General features: G+C 36.3%; 1 long non-coding RNA gene across 3 annotated transcripts; it reads left to right on the forward strand.

Annotated features, from left to right (window-relative positions):
* The first annotated feature begins 4132 nt into the window (after positions 1–4132).
* Positions 4133–7142, forward strand: LOC150037777 (uncharacterized). Of its 3 annotated transcripts, XR_016527625.1 has the most exons (3): positions 4175–4811; positions 4952–5005; positions 5086–7142. It is a non-coding gene; the product is annotated as an uncharacterized LOC150037777 (long non-coding RNA). The 3 variants fall into 3 exon arrangements; XR_016527623.1 differs by having other exon boundaries at positions 4133–5005; XR_016527624.1 differs by having other exon boundaries at positions 4133–5005; positions 5089–7142.
* Positions 7143–12567: the final 5425 nt, after the last annotated feature.

Consider the following 12567-nt stretch of genomic DNA (forward strand, 5'->3'; position numbering starts at 1 on the left):
ATTTGATTATATATGATATAAGTAAATTAATTCAATTATATGTGATATAATTGATTTGATGTATTTGATACACTAACTGGAGGAATTAATATAAATATGATTTATATTAAATGTCATAAAGGAGAAAAAGAACTATGGTTTGAATATTACATATGATGTGATATTAAAACTATAGGTTATAAATATAATATGATAAATTAGTTATTATATTTATTTGTAACAAAAACAATTATAAGATAATTGTGGTTGGTTATTTTTCTCTATTAACCGATTGAGTGGGAGATTTTTATCAGTTTTAATAACTGATGGATTAAAGGAAAAATAATTTCACTTTTTCAGAATCGCAACACATTCGATGGGGTGAAAAAGAAACTAGCTATATGATAGCCTTTGAGAGAGTGAACGATCAAGCATTAAGGCATCTAGTTTGCTAGACGATAGTTCCTCATTACCCAACGATCGAGTACTAAGTCTATTGAAGGATCTCTTACCGAAGAGTTCCATGAGCGCGTCCGGATCGCTCCGATCTCACAGTGACCGAAATACAACATTATGCATTCAAAGCATACAGTTATGCAAACAAACACTAATTATCAGCATGCTATGAACAAGAAAATAACAAGAGAATGAGTGCCATACTAGCTGAAGACGTTCTTCACTCTTCGGCACTCAAAGCAGCGGAAAACCTCCACGCGATCTACCAACGGCCAGCAAGCACGAACAACCGCATGAACACGAATGTCGCGGGGACAACACCACTAAAAAGAAGCCCTGGGTATTCTCGGTGTAAGAACTCAAAGCGTGGTCTTTGGTAAATTTGGAAGAGGAAGAAGGAAACACGGATCATGTAGGCGATAAGCAAGTGGGAGGGAAAAAAGGCGCTATTGCATAGCGAAATGCTTATCGTTTAGGAGAAGCTACACGATCGTATAGATTTTACTGAACGATCGTTTAGGAAAAGGTATACGATCGTTTAGCAAAATCAGCACACTATACGATCGTTTAGAGAAGCTAACCGATCGTGTAGGAAATAGCGTTTAGGCACGAGGTGGACGATCATTTAGGAATGAGGCAACTATCATTTAGGCTCTCAATTCTTTAAGCGGTCGTTTACAATACTACCAACGCACTCTCATAAATTCTTTTGGATGATTGACGAAAAACTATTAAAAAATGAAACATTTTCATTTTTATTTCATCGGTTACAATAACCAACTCATTCCCACTAACCCACATCCAAACGTGATTTTTGGCTTAATTATCATATAATTAACCAATTAATTAATAATAAATATCATCATATTATATTTTTACCCTATAGTTTGATATCACATATCTGCTATAGTATTTTCTCCTCTACTTGATATAAATCATATTTATATCTAATTTCCTCCAAAATAATGTATCTCATACATTTACCCAGTTATATCATATATAATTAACCAGTCCAATTATATCATATATAATCGAACTTCCTCTTGTCAATTTGAACATTTCAAATTAACCCAAACACTAGTTCTCGACTTTATCCAAGCTACCTAGGGGACCTAATGGACCTGTGGCTCGAAGCTTCAATGGTCTGTGAATAGCTGACTAAACTCTTTAGTCACGAGATCCACCATCCGTTAACTGTCATGTATTCTACTAAAGACCAACAACTGAACTTTTCTTACCATAGATATATTTCTGTGTCCATCGGATATAACCAATCATAAGTATGATGACCCTTTACAGATGCTCGTAAGTATAGCTGGGTCAAATTACCATTTTGCACCTGTAGTTACATCTCACTTCTTAAGTACCACTGATTCCTCTAATGAACAATACAACATAGTCGAACTATGTGCGAACACCTCTCGGGCCAAGAGAAGGTGTGTGGCGCCACATCGTTCAAGCCCCAGAATCAGCCTTTAAGGGAGCTATCTATTTACTTACCTCTGCCTCGGGGAAGGAGTGAATTCCATCTTGTATAGCTGAGTTCCCAGCTCCCAAATCAAAAGAATCCCCAAAATAGTAGGTTTGAATTGGCGACCTGGCCACTCACACCCATACAAATCAAAGAACCGCCCTCAATGGTAGGAGTTCCAACTCACTCAGGATTGAGGTCATGTTACCTATGGTCATCCTAGTGAAGTGAAGTCTCTATCATGAACAATGTTATATAACGAGATGTTAACACTTCGTGGTCAAGTCTTATACAAACTCTTTGTATAGGACACCCCCGCTTGCATGTCCCCAACATGAATGATCAGGATCTGACCATCTGTGACAAGTCCAACACTTGTGACCATTCCACAAAGCGGGCCGCATTCGTAGCGTTACCAGGATAAGGTTTCCCTCCTATATCCATGTACTACGAACCATTTTGGTTATCACTCAAGACATGATCAACTTGTATGTCACCACATACATGCTTGAGTCACATACAGATAACCAGGGATTTTATGTTTATTGCTTTGTGGTAAAGCAAATAAAACAAGTAACCGAGCAAAAATACAAGATGTAAAGTAAATATATGATATTAATAACACAAGCGTTCGAACAAACTGTTTACAAACTACAGGATACGACACTTTAGGGCATCAACCCCAACAGTCTATACGATAGATTTCTCATTCTCCCAATTACTCGATCGTGTAAATGATCGTTTAGTTCCTTCTTCCCTCTACCAAATCGACACAGAGACCACACCTTCTAGATTCTCACACCGAGAATACCAAGGTAGCCTCTTGGTAGTGTCGAGTTGCTATTCGAGGGTCGAGAATTAAGTGTTACTCGATTGTGTTCGAGGATTTGACAGTTCGTGATTTTCACTGGTTGTTCGTTGCATTCGTGCACTTGATCGAGTTTTCTTGGATGCTTGACTGGTGTTGATCGAGGGAATACTTGAAGAAGAGTTCTTCAAAGGTATGTCACTCGATTCCCTGTGTATTTAACTTAAAAGCATGCTGTAATTTACTCGATGATGCATAACTGTTGTTTGTTTTTAAATGTTTTGTTCTTTCACAATGGGTTTGGAACGATCTAATTCCGCTCAATGGTTCTCTTTTTTTTATATATAAGAGTTTCTTCACACCAAAATATAAACCATTTGGATATCTTCAACAATTCAATGAAGAAGTTCTTTGTTTATCTTCATACTTCTCCCTCTAATCTTCTTCTTCTTCTTTGTAATATGAATCAATTTTCTATTGCATTTTATTAACTATTGTACTTCAACATCTTAGATGTTATATTTTTTGTATTATATTTTAGTGTTTGTATTCTATTTTGTGCTATTGTTATTAACTTGTATGCTAAATTTATCTACTTCCTAGATTTTTTTAAAAAAGAAATTATATCTTCAACGTATGAGGATATTTAGAAATATATATAGTAAAAAAATATATAAAAAATGACGTATCCTTAGACGTATCTGTATTTTAGTTTTTTAGAAATTGACGAATCGCGGTATCCGATCGTATCTGTATCGTGTAATCGTATCTGTGTCTGTGCTTCATAGCTTAGAGTGGTCAACTTCACAATTAAGCAAGTTAATCTAATCTTTTGCTTCCTATGATTTATTACCTTAATCAAGGATAAATTTAAGCATGAAATAATGTCAACAAGCATTGGTTGTCAATCAGTTCATAATCAGAAAATTTAGAGTAGAAGTCCTTAAACAAGAGTTTGAACAATATAAAATGAAGAACAAGTCTCACAAGTAACCTACGAAAGGGGAAAACTATCAAACCCAAGCTAGAAGAGTTACCTTAGTCTCTAATCATCCGCAAAATGCAAGAAATTAAGCTTCAAGATGACAAAAGTGGTAAAGAATAAATGTTACAATGGAGAAAAGAAGAAATTAGGGCTAGAAGAGGAAAAACGGCGTTCTCATTTGACAAATCGGGCAACAAATCGTTATATAACCAGCGCACAATGTCATAACACTAGGGTGAAGCATTGCGACACTGGTCTTCAACTTGTTGTGGCATAGGCCTCAAGCATAGTGATGCTAAGGCAATAACATCCCAAAATTTTATGTAAATTTAAGATAATTATCTTTAATATTTGGGTGAATTTTGGAATTTGAATTCAATTTGAATCTTTCTAGTGATAAAAGATTTGACAATTGAGATTCAAGTGAGTTTGGTTTTAAAAGATTTGGAAGTTTAGATTGAGAAGGGAAGAAAGTCAAACACAGGGTTTAACCTTAACCATATGTTTATGAATGGCTAAAAGGAAAAAAAAAAAAAAAAAGTTAGATTTTGTTTTGTGTTACCCAGCCGTCAGGACCCCCCTTCCCCCCATCTTCAACATATCTGTCTCACTTTCATGCAGAAACCTCATCGCTGATTTCTCTCACCAACCTACCCGCATACCGTCCATTGCAGGTTTCGTCTATGGTCCAGCGTCGCTACCTTCTGCCAACCAATAGAACGTCCGTCCAGTCGTGTTCCACTTAGTTGCGAGGCTGTTCAATTCGCGTTTCATCCAGTCGTTGGTCTGGGTTGTTCAGCCACTGTCTACGCGTGCCTCTGCCGCCAAACCATCGCTAAAGCTGCCACTTACGTTTCCGTCCAGCCAGAATCTTGAGTTTAAGGTAAGGGTTGGTTATTTTTGTAGATTTGGTGAATTTCGTGGATGTTCTGGATTGGGTCTTGAATGCCCATGAGTGTCCATTGAGTTTTGGGTTTAATCTTGATTGATTCTTAAGTGCCCAACAAGTTTTTGGCCCTAGTTCTTTTGCCTGTTTGAAGTTTGATTTGGAGTTTTCAGAAGGAGTTGAAATGCTATCCACTTGGTTAGAGACCTGTCCTGTCAAGATTTTGGTAAGATTTGGGGTCTTTATTGATAATTTTTGGATATTCACAAAGTATTAGCTTAATTACTTATGTAACTATAGTTTAGGAGGTTGGATTTGAAGGTTTAATATTGCTGTCCATCAGAATTAAAAGTTAAATTTTGGCAGTTTAGCTTGGGGGTCGTGCTGATTTAAAGCTTTGAATTGCTTACCACTAATTGGGTAAATTTTGAAGACTATTACAATAACTTTTGTGTTTGACTTAAGCCAAAGTATCTAAATTAATTTTAATTTATGTTTAGAAGAGAATTCAAGAATTTTACCCAAGATAAAAGGAGATTGCTTGGCTTGATTACACTATTAGGACTTGAATTGAGGTAAGTGATTTACTACTGGTCCGTCCACAAACCAGGCACCCTAATCAAGTTGATGTTAAGATTGTGTATATACGTGAAAATATGATATTATTGTGATGAAATGATTTGCTATGATTTGCTAACGGATGGACTGTTGAGGGTGTTTTGGAAACCCATGAGTTATGTTACTAAGAATATGATAACATGTTTATGGCATGATACAAAATTTGGATGTTGCATGTTGCTTGTTAGATTAATGGTGATTGTTAGCACTTCTATCGGGCTTTGTATATCTCATTTTTATGAACCTTCGAGTTTGCTACTTATGTTTATGTTTCGGTGTCTCTATGGGATCGCCATCTATGCTTATGATTGTGACCCTCCGAGATCATTACATATGAAAGCGTGCCTTTGGGTTCACGCATTATGCTAATGCCTATACTTATGTCTATGATACGTGATATACACCTGTGTCTTGATAAAAAGGCTAACAGTGGGCCTAGTAGTAGGTCACTTACTGAGTATTTTTATACTCATCGGTTAATGACAAAAAGAATCCATGACAATGTCATCGAGACCCAAGAGATGCTTCCACTCATATTTTCATATTTCCATGTTTTAAATTTCAGTTTTGATGTTTAAATCTAGGGCTATAGTTTTTACATTGTTACACACTTTTTAATTTTTCAATTTTGTTTTTATAGTTATTAGGGGTACCTCGATCAAAGATTTCAACTATTTAAATTCTATAAAAGTTATCTATTTTATAAAATTCATTTGATTCTAGTCAAATTTATGAAAAGGAGATGTATGCATGCATATAGTAATGACCTAGTATAAGTCCTAGGAAGTCGGATCATTACAGAGGTCTTACGCTCTCACGCCTGCGGATGGAGATTTCTGTCAAATTGCGGAGCGTAGTGCTACACTTCATAGAGCATCACTACACTCTCCTGTTTGTCCAGAATATTGAGGCTACTACCTTTAAGCGTAACTATACGCTTCACAGAGTGTAGCTACGTTCCCTCTAAGAGCAGTTTTGTAATTTCACGGCCTTCTTTCTCCTATAGTGCATTTGAGCTCCAATTTTGACCGTTTTATCACCTTTTCACACCGAATATCTTGTTCTACATCTTAGACACTCAAGACCTATAAAGTCATCAATTAAGCTCATTAAATAAACCAATGACTCCGAATTAAGAAGAGGGAGATAACACATTTTTGGTTTTATCAAACTCTCCCAACTTAATTCTTATCATCCTCGAGCAAGGTAGAACATGCAATCACAAAAAGATTAGCGTGGTAAGTTACCAAGTTCCCTGCTCTAGCCTTAACAATCAACCTAAATCATGTTATAATCAATTAAGCTATCCAAAAAAGCATTTAATCAATTAAGACAAAATTAGAATTTCATTTCAAATTTTCTCATGTATGAATAAGTTCTAAGCTACCTATTTTAAGCACAAGCAAATCCTGAGTAGACTTATGAAACCTCAGTTAATTTTCTCCCTACTCTAGCTCAAGCACCAACCATTAAACATCAAAACACAAAAGACAATAATATATCAATTGAGGTGCCTATAAACTTCTAGAGACCATAAACTTGCATTTATTTTACTTAGGGGCACTAGTTTTCACACTTCTACTATAGGGAACCATACCCACTCTTTTCTCGTGGGTGTCCTGTTTGATCGCAGCAGAAGACATCTCTTTTTACCCTTAGGCATGCATACACATTACAAGTATATTTTCTTATTTTCTTTCTTTCTTCTTTTGATATTCTTTTAATTCCAACTCTTTTTCATGTCAGCTGACTCTTTCCTTTTTTTTAGCAGTCATATAAATCACATATTTTCTCCCTCAGTATCACATTACCACCTATCATGCAAGTTGTTTTCTATTTAATGGGGTCTTTCGGAGTGACAATAAACCTATGGCCTCACAATGCAATTCTAAGCAAGCAAGAGTCAAGATAGATAGACAAAAAACTCAAAGATGCATGAGAGAAATGAAAGCGCTTTAGGACCTCAAACTATATGGTCATAAAAAAGAGCAAGGCAACAAAACATTGTCCTCACTGTGAAAGAAATGAAAGCGAGGAGGATCAGAAAACTTCCCTGAAGCATGGGATGAAGGAAGGATTTGGCTCCCTCAATTCAAGCTTTTCTCCACCAACAATCCTAACAAATCAAGAAAAATTGGAAATATTAGGCTCAAAGATGAAAGGAAAAATTACATATAAGAAATCTAATCTAGGAAAGCAAATAAATTTTAATGTCTGGCTGCCTCCAGGAAGTGTAAATTTTTAAGGTCGATTGCTTGACCGTATTTGGCTCGATCATCTATGATCGAAGTTGATTGTTTTCACTTCAACTTTGTTGGTTGACTGATGCATTATTTTATGTGATGAAATAATGGAAAAGGATGCAATGGTGGAAAATGCGTTGAGCATGCAAGTTTTCTCAGCAAGATTCAAGTATAAATCCTAATGAGTTGCCTAGTAACCCAGATCGAACTCAAGGACTAAGGAAAATACTATGCGATGGTAATTTCTAGATCACTTTGCGGTAACAAATCAATCAAAGAGTTGGTTGGGTTGTTATTTACAGTATAAAAATGTATGCGGGGGAGTTGAGAAAATCGTTAATAATACGGAAGATGCGATGAGTATGCGGGGGAGGGGTGGGGGAGGGGGAATGGGTTGAGAAGAGGTTTAGCTAACACTTCCTAGGATTGCGTTCATATTATGCGATCATGCTACACACATACAATAGCAAATCATCTCTCAACGCAAATGTTACGGCTTCTAGTTTTAGAACGCATGCAATATATGAGATGATATCTATAGGACTTACATCTAAGCCTCTATTCTTGCCTATGCGATGACGAATGACACACACACATACAAGGCGATCGCATATTACCATAACCTATCTCTAGGGTGCATGCGATGCATGTTGGCAAATAGAGCTTATCTCTAAGTCCCTATCTCTTGCTTATGGAGATCTAATCTTGCTCTTTCGAGTCTAGATTCTAACCTAGCTCTCTCAAGTCTTAGGTTATTTCTTTAGACTCTCTCTCGAGTAGCTCTAAAGGGTGTTGGGAGCAGCATAAGACAAGACGATCGCATGCAATGAAGATCCTAGGTCATGTTAGCTAAGTACTTCTCAACCCATTCGATAGATTTAGCTACTTATGCGTGTTTTAAAGAGAGTGAACAGATGTAGATAAGCAAGTTCCATTTTATAAATATATAATCGAAGTACAGAATGATAATGCGAATAAGAATAACGAGTCTGGAAGCAATTTCTTGCTTCCCAAGTCTTTTATACTCTACTCTGCTCAAAAGATAATCTTGCTCTCACAAGAGTCGACCCTCTCTCTATTTTTTCACGCTCCCTGGCACTCTCTCAAGCTGATCAGGACGATCTTCTGGCGTCTCTTTCCTTCTCTCGCTTCCGCCTTTTAAGTATAAAAAACTAAGAACAAGGCTAAGTATAAACTCCGTGAACTGAACTAACCGAACAAACTCCTTCACTGAAGATGGCCTTCGGTATTTATAGAGCTTCAGGGTGAAAAGCTTCTTCTCTCTTATGATTGCACTGATGAGATGGCATTAATTCTCTATCTAATGCATCGAATAATTGTCACCGAAAAGTTGAGTGTACTTGCTACAGTAGATCGTTAACGGCTTGTCAACTTAATTCGGAATCGGCCGTCATCAATTTTCTGTCCCATCGTGATTTATTAACTTTTCACCCAGATGCACTCACCTTGATGCGCCGACTCTACGCGGCAATCTTCTTGAGCAGATTCGCGAGCGCAACCGATCGCAAAGCCTTACAGTCGCAATCTCTTATGCGTTCGGACGTTAATTTCTTCAGATTGCATTTCGCCTTGTGTTAACGCATTTTCTGCATGAAAAGTTAGCTGTTTTAATGCGATGGATGCATGCGATCGCAATGTTGTGAACTTAATGCTTTTGGACGCAATATTGTATATTTTTACCGACGCAATCCTACATTGTTTTATAACTTTGTGCTGTAATAACGTGCATTTCTGCCCGTTATCATTGACCACTCTCCTTAAAATCAAGACACTAGAACAAGTAAGATAAGTGATAACAGGGGTTTCAAAAATCATAAATATTTCGAACCGCCCCTCATGCATAATCGAAAGAAACCTTTTGTCTACATCATTTGAAGCTTTAGCGATCTTTAAAAAGGGTCGACCAAACAAGATGGATAAATTGGAGGGGGAGACTTTTCCATGCATATAAATAATTTAAAACTCAGAAGGGAAGACCAAACTATTATTGACCAAGACAACTTTAATCATTCCAAGAGGTTTAACTAAAGAGAAATCTACTAGTTGAACCTAAATACCAGTAGGATGCAGAACATGTGACTAAAGCTCAGAGCACACAGATATAGGCATGATATTAATAGCTTATTTTCAATCTAGCATCGCATGCTCAAATGTCATCTTACCTATCAGACAAGGTAAGGAAAATGTACTTGGATCATCACATTTAGTTAGTAAGTTACCTGACAATATATAATTGGGCTTTCTTCACTCATAGGCTTGTATTTAACCTTAACCCATGACCTCTTGCCCTTTGCAGTAGGGCTTTCATTGAACTTAAATGACTCGATGACTTGCATCTCATTCTTTGGTGCAACTCCCTTAGTTAATCTGCTAAGGAAGGAGCAACAGAAACATAAGCATTAAGATTCAAAAGAAGGTTAAAATATACCCCTCGTTTGCTAGTCAGTTTGACAACTATTTCTTCACTTTCTTCCTTGGTCTCAAGCTCTTCTAGCACGTTCAATGGTTCAGAGGTAGGAGTATAGGAGACTTTATTGCAGCTCACCGTCTTAATTGCGCTGACATTGTGCAGATTGAGTTCAGGTTGCGAAAGAAGCTTCCACTAATTCTCCAACTTGCTCACCGAGGTGGCAAGCTAAAAGACTTGAATACCCAAGGTGTCAAGAGAACTTTTTGTTTCCTGTTGAAATTTTAAAGAGTTATCATCTAAACTCTTAACAATATCTTCCATCTACATACCTGAACTCGACGAAGCCCCTTTGTTCAATTGAGTTTGCTCGTTATGTCCGCCCTACTTGAAATTTGGGTGATTACACCACCCTGGATTGTATGTTTGACTGTATGGGTCTTTCTGCCTATTTTAGAACCATCCAATAGCATTCAATTCATGCATTGTCCCTTGTAGACATGTGGGAAAGCGTCAGATGTATGGCCAGTGATGGAGCAGACTTGGCAAACCAGACTATGTTTGTTTTTATCCCAAACCATCTGTTTTACAACATCAACTATATCAGATATTTGACTTTTAAGTTTTCTTACCTCAGATGCAAACTTCATGCTCACGGAAGCATGGGTTCTAAATTATGAGTTAGCTGCCACAGTTGTTATGAGCTTCATTGCTTCAATAGGAGATTTGTTAACCAGGGCTCCTTCTGCTGGGATATCTATGTTGCTTTTGTCATTCTGCAATAGTCCCTCATAGAAGTATTGTTAGAACCAGAAAACGCATAACGGAAGTTAAAAGGACCAATAAGCATTCTAATTAATTAATTTTGGTTTTAAATTAAGCATGCTCATAAACTAATAAAAGGGTTTCATAACATACCTTTGTAGAACCACTTGAATCTCGATTCCAGCTACTAATCTTCTCCAAATCAACTTGTGAACCACCTCAAGGTCTTCCCTGCTATTCTCTTGGTGTCTTAGATTGAGTTGTGGGACTCAAAATAAGATTGAATAAAGGGAATTTGGAAGACTATCATGCAAGAAAGATTGCTGCATGAAATGCACCTCATGCTTGGAAGATTGAATAAAGAAAGGAACGAAGAATATGTGAACTACTAGGATAGAAAGTGGAGATAATCCCACTTTTGGGATTTTCCATTTTCAATCTTTTTCAATCTTTGAATTTACTTGATTTCCAAAATCAATTTTTGTTTTTCAAAATTGAAATCTTTATTAATTTTACAAAATTAATTTTCTAATAAAATTAATAACAATTAATTAATTAAACAATTTAATTAATTCTAATTAATTTGATATCAATTATTAAATAAATTTAACATAAATTCCTCCATCATGAATCCCTATTCATGAATTTCATATTTAAATATTAATTGATTCTTCAATTTCGTTTAGTTCCAAAGTTAAATGTGTAATTATATCACATATCATTACTAATTTCCTTAATTCTAATTTCAACATTTCAAATTAACTTATCACGCTACTCTAAGGCTAATCCATTTACGAGCTAGTAGGGGACCTCGTGGACCTACAGATCATGGGCTCCAACGATCTGAGATTAATTGGCTAAACTCTTTAAACCAAATTAACCCCCATTCGTTAACTACTGGGTCACTCCACTAAAGTCCAAAGTTGCATTTCCCTCACGGTAGATATATTATGTCCACTCGATATAACCATGATTAGTAAGTTAACCCTTCACAGGTTGTTCGTAATAACAGCTGGTTCAAATGATTTTTTTACCCCCGAGATTACCTCTTGTTCCTTAAGTCCTACTGATCCTCTAATGAACAATTGGTTTGTGATCCGATCAACAAACTGAGTCTCTCTCAGGCCAATGAAAAGGTAAGGCCCCTTGTTCAAGACCCAGAGTCAACACTTAAGGGAACAACCTCTTTACTATCCCTAAAAGTGGGTAGGAGTAAATTCCATCTTGCACCCTATGTCCCCAGCTATTTACCCGGTCTTACCCTTGAAATGGAGATTTATTGAGCCGACACTGTTGAGCCAACCCTCACATATGCAAATCTAAGGATAATCTCGAATAAATAGGAGTTCATAGTTAGCTCATGATTAAGGTCAAGTTACCTAGACCATCACTTTGAAATAGTTAGTCTTAAACAATAAACAACATTATAAAGTAAGAGTGACTAATTTCGTGGTTCGATCTTGTACAAACTCATTGCATAGGACACCGTCACTCCTTATGTCATGACATGTACAAATTAGGATCACTTCATCTGTAGCACTTTACAATTCTTTGTAACAAATACAGAGTAGGTCGTATCTAATGGTGTTACCAGAATAAGACACCCAACCATATTCATATACTATAGATCATTTTGACTATTTACTCAAACCCGATCAACTTTTATGTCTCTACATAATGTTCAAGTACTCATGTAATAGTCATGGATCTTTTAGTTTATTGGATTTATTTCTAAAATGAAATTAAACAATTCATATATTCAATAACAACTTATTGAATTTTCAAAATAAGTTTTATTGTTTACAAACCACGAGTTTTAGGATATAAAACCCAACAAACTCCCACTTGGACTAAAACTCCAGTGGTAACATATATATCTGAATATATAATACTGAGTTTTTGAGTTTTTACTGAGAAATAAGGGCATC

This window comes from Benincasa hispida, chromosome 2 (genome assembly GCF_027475165.1).
Source record: "Benincasa hispida cultivar pf3 chromosome 2, pf3_genome.v1.1, whole genome shotgun sequence".
Classification (NCBI taxonomy): domain Eukaryota; kingdom Viridiplantae; phylum Streptophyta; class Magnoliopsida; order Cucurbitales; family Cucurbitaceae; genus Benincasa; species Benincasa hispida.